This window comes from Populus euphratica, unplaced genomic scaffold (assembly GCF_000495115.2).
Source record: "Populus euphratica unplaced genomic scaffold, PopEup_1.0 scaffold223.1, whole genome shotgun sequence".
Lineage (NCBI taxonomy): Eukaryota > Viridiplantae > Streptophyta > Magnoliopsida > Malpighiales > Salicaceae > Populus > Populus euphratica.
The window spans coordinates 144,067-149,199 of NW_011500105.1; the positions used below are offsets into that span (position 1 = coordinate 144,067).

At 27.4% G+C, this 5,133-nt stretch overlaps 1 pseudogene; it reads right to left on the reverse strand.

Annotated features, from left to right (window-relative positions):
* Positions 1 to 3,554: 3,554 nt before the first annotated feature.
* Positions 3,555 to 4,812, reverse strand: LOC105109612 (trans-resveratrol di-O-methyltransferase-like; annotated as a pseudogene).
* Positions 4,813 to 5,133: the final 321 nt, after the last annotated feature.

Sequence of the window (5,133 nt, forward strand, 5' to 3'; positions counted from 1 at the left end):
ACAACAAAGAATATCAAGGCAATATATATATATAAAAAACATAGGTAAAACACTAGCAAAAAATGGGTAAAACTATTGAATAATATCATTGCATTACAAATCTTGGTTCAAATAAGTGCTTCAAATTTGCCCCAAAAATCAATTATATTTCAATCCTAGAAAAGATTACCATATGATCTATTTCAAGTACAAACTTATCTTATATTATGTACAAACTTCAATCATCAAACACTTAAGGTTTCAATGTCAATCTTAGTCATAGTAATAGGTACATTTTTATTCTTATATGATGCATAAATTCAGCCCCAAATCAGCCCAAGCACAATCCATGATCTTACATGTTCATACAACAAATAACAATTAATTTATTTTGGATAATCCTTTGATCCAATAGGGCAAGCACATGGATGGAAAGCTAAAGGGGATATTTTTATATTATTTTAGGTCAAAAAAAGAAAGAGACAACTCATAAAGGAGAAAGAAAAATGTGCACTAAAATGGTTTGCTAGTTGGTCTGATTTGATTTTGAAGAACAACTTTCGGTGTTTTACCCATACCTTTTGATTTAGGTGTCCAAATGAGCTTTTATTTAATGATTTGGAAAGCTCATAGAATTTTCTATAAATATGTATTTAATAGCCACCTTCAACAAAGACTTTTAGAAGGGTTGAAATTGCTGTCCAAAATTAGCATTATATTTGTGTTTGAATTTTTATTGAAATTGTGTTGTGTTTTTTTTTGTAGATTTTAGTTTTTTAGTTTATAAAAATTATTATTTTAATTTGATTTAAGTTATTTCATATTTATTAAAGTGTTCTTATATATAATCATGGTTGGCTAATCCCTTTCTCTTTCTTGGATCCAAATCAAGAATAATAATAATTGAGATGAGTTCTTTAAGATGTGAATGAATATTAATGTTTATCTTCTGATTTTCTACATGATGTTCTATTATTACAAAGAAATTTTAGAAATCATTTAGGTAATGTTATAATCTTGAATTTTTATACGCAAACTTTAGTTTTAGTATAAAGATTGCTTGATTCAATATCTTACTTAATATGAAAGTATTTATTCATTCTTAAACAATAATCAATCTTCATCTTTTTAAACTTCATTATAATATCTTCCAATCTAATATCACCATCTTTGATATTAAGTTGAGTTATCTTATATATGTTGAAGGAATCACCAATACATTATCATTAAAATTGATTTGGACCAAAACTTACTTTTTCTTGTCATTTAAAATCTATTTACACGTTTTCATCTTTGAAACAAATCCATTAATTATTTTCAATCAAGTTATTGTTAATTTAATTTTTTTTGAGTTTTTTTGTTACCTAACTTAATTTCCAGATCTAGCTTCCTGTGGATATGACCTTGATCTTACTATGTTAATTGCTACATCGCACAATCATACACTTGCAAGTTAAAACAAGTCGATCATAAAAAGCAGTCAAGTAGTACCAATTAATAATATTTTGTGAGGAAAGCTACAGTGTTTTTTCCACATGATCAAGCTTTATTACAAAGTTAAATTCTAACCAACTAAATATTAAAAAAAAATCAACGAAGATAATTTTGAAAAAATATATTACAAAAAACACCAAAGAAACTGGAAAAAATCATGCGAGGAAAAACTATATCAATTCATAGTATTTTGTGAGGAAAAACTTGTATTTACTTATAATTGCAATTCTTAACTAGCTTAATATTTAAAAAATAAAATTGACAAAGAAAATTTTAGGAAAAAACATAAAAAAACAAAAAAAATCATATGAAAAAAAACACTATAGTAATTCACAATAATTTTCGAGGAAAGTTACAGTGTTTTCCTCACATATTGTAACTCTAATTTTTAATCAAAGTATTTTTCTCACATATTGTAACTCTAATTTTTAATCAACTCAATATTAAAAAAAATAAAAAAGATAATTTTAGAGAAAATCATAAAAAAATCATTTGAAGAAACACTATAGGAATCAACAATGTTTTAAAGAAAAAATTATAAAATTAAATTTTCAATCAGCTCAATATTGAAAAAATAAAAAACTATAATTTTGAAAAATAAAAAAATAAAATAGAAAAACTATATGAAAAACACTGTAGCAATCCACAATATTTTTTAAAAAACTTATAAAGTAAAATTTTTAACCATTTCAATAATTAAAAAGCAAAATCAATAAAAATAATTTTAAAAAATAAATGCAAAAAAATAGAAAAGTTAAAAAAAATGAAAAAAAATAAGAAAACATATACTATAAATTACTATTATAATTCACAATATATTATGTATATATTATGTTAAAAAACAATAATTTCTCCATATCATTTAAAGTATTGTGAATAAAATATCTTAATTAAAATCCATTTTATCTTCTGATTGCATTCCATTTTTCTTTGTTTTATTTTTAAAAAACAGGATATCTGACATTTTTTATCTTGTCAAGTCTAGGGTTGGAATTAGATTGGATGGAGATGACTTGACAAGATAATATTGTTATGCACACGTGCCGCTCTCTCTTCCCCTTCTTTTTCTCAAAAATCATTAAAAACGGAAGCAGTAAAGTCAATCAACATCGAAGTCCAAGAACGGGAAAAAACACCTAAAAATCAACCTGGGACCCAGGGTTCTTGCTTCTCTCCTCAATTATTTAATTTATTTCCGTCCATATATTCTCTGTACTTGATTTGCTAAGTATTTTTTTTAAAGCTTCGTATTTTTACTCAAAAATAATTTTTTTAAAAATAAATTTTAACCAAATAAATCTAAAAAAAATAAATTATTTTTTTGATATTTAATAATATAATAAAAAAATAAGTTAGAAAATACTTTTCAATATTTAGTTATATTATAAAAAATAAGGTGAAAAATAACTTGATCTTTTTCTTGACCATACATATAATTTTTATGTAATTTAATACGAGAAAGATGAATGGTAGAGGATATTTTTAGATTGCTTGGCTATTAAATTTTGAATATAAAAACTAAAATACTCATAAATTCTCTAATCTATCTAAAAATAGCATGGTCATGACCAGCACATTCATGTGGCTATCATATTTGTTTATTTTTATGTTTTAAAAATAATTTTTATTTTATTTTTTATTTTAAATTAATTTTTTAAATGTATTTAGATTATTTTAATCTGCTGATGTAAAAAATAATTTTAAAAAAATAAAAAAATATATTATTCTAATATTTAAAAAATAAAAATAAAAATTAATTATTACTATTTTTTTAAAAAAAAATTATTTATATTTTTTCAAATTATTTTTCGATTGAAAATAACATTTTGTTCACGGGTCAGTACATCAGTGTGATACATAACATATCATTTGCCTCTCTTTTTTTCTTTAAAAGAGTGCATGTCATCACCTTAATTAAATAAATAAAAAACATCTAGGTGCTTCGACCGGTCAGGTTGGCGTAAGTGCTTAGCCTTATTTCGGCCTGGTAGGCCTAGGTTACTCAGGATGGCATGACTGCTTAGCCTTATTTAACATATTTTTTTTATGTTAAATGACCTACGCGGAAAAACTATCTATTGTAAAGACTAATTTATTTACTACGATTTTGCAACAAGGCAATATGTTTAATACATGACAATCTAGAGACATTATTTGTTATGATTTTCATATAGTATGATACATGGGTGATCAAGAGCTAGCTTATCAAGGATAAACTTCAATGAGAGATCTTAAACCCAGAACGGGGTTGATCTTATATTTACTGAAGCCAGCATCAGTGAATAGTTAGCCCATTCTTTCTCGTTTCTTTCTTTTCCTGCGACCAAGATCATCATCAGCATATCAAAGAAGAGCTGTGTCTCAGTTGACCCTTCTACCTCCTTACTGTTCTCCAACACCGTATCTATGATAATCACCTTTCCTCCTTCTCGGCCCTTAATTGCTTCCTTGCATTGCTTGAGTGTTTTCACACATTCCTCGTCATTCCAGCCATGAAGAATCCACTGATTGTCATCAATAATGAAATAAAAACATGTTAGAAGTGTTAATAGTCTAAACTGAAATAAGATTTTTTTTTTTTTTTAAGTTTTGGTGTTGTATATGCTTAGTCATACTGTTTTGATCAGTTAAAAAAAGTCATTTCACCTTCAGTAGAATTGCATCCGCTTAAGGAATCGCCTCCAACATGTCTCCACCAAGATATTTCCAGTTTTCTCTTCCCTCCAAACCAGCTACCACATGTGGGAGATCAAAGACTGTGCAATCCAAATGCTGGAATTCTTTAGCTATTGCCTTGGCCACAGTTCCAGCGCCACCCCCAACATCAACCAACGAATTTAACCCTTCGAAAACTCCCTTGCACTCATTTACCAACACACTCGAAACCAATCGAGCATCACTTGCCATATCTTCATTAACGAAATGATTGAACTTTGTTTCATGGTCAGCATACTCCCAAAATGTCCTTTGATGGGCCGTATAGAATGCGGAAGGGACATCATTTCGGAACCAAACGCTTGCATAATGCCATGGTTGTGTTAAAATTGGATCAGGCAGGGCTAGCAAGAATGGTGTTACACTCAAAGGGTTGTCCTTGATAAGGAGTTGAGAAGCATTGGTGAGGACATATCCTTCTCCTTCAGTCTCTCCACTATTATTTTGTGTCGCAAAGAAACCAGAATGGACCAATATGCGCATAAGGCGATAGACTCCAGGGGGTTTGGATGGGTAAATCGGCAAGACAGCGACAAGTTCAGAAAGGGTCATGGGTTTTCCATGATTAACATCAGGTATGCCTAGTAGAATAGCACATTTTAGAGACATGAGCTTGAGCTCGAAAAATTCTCATTATTAATCATTATTAAGAATATATGTTTGAAATGGGAAAAGATAATCTTTATTATTCCTTTAATTTTTAAGAATATATTTTTTATCTTTATTATTTAAATCTAAATAAGTTTTTTTTCATAAAAATCATAATTAGAATCATACCCCATATTAAAAACCAAAGAAAATGTGAGTAAAATATTGAAATGCAAACATAGATTTATAAAAGTTAACACCTAACGCTAGAAAGTATAGAAGAAAAAAGAGGAAACAATATGAACAAAAAAGAAGAAACAACATATATATATATATATATATATATATATATATCAT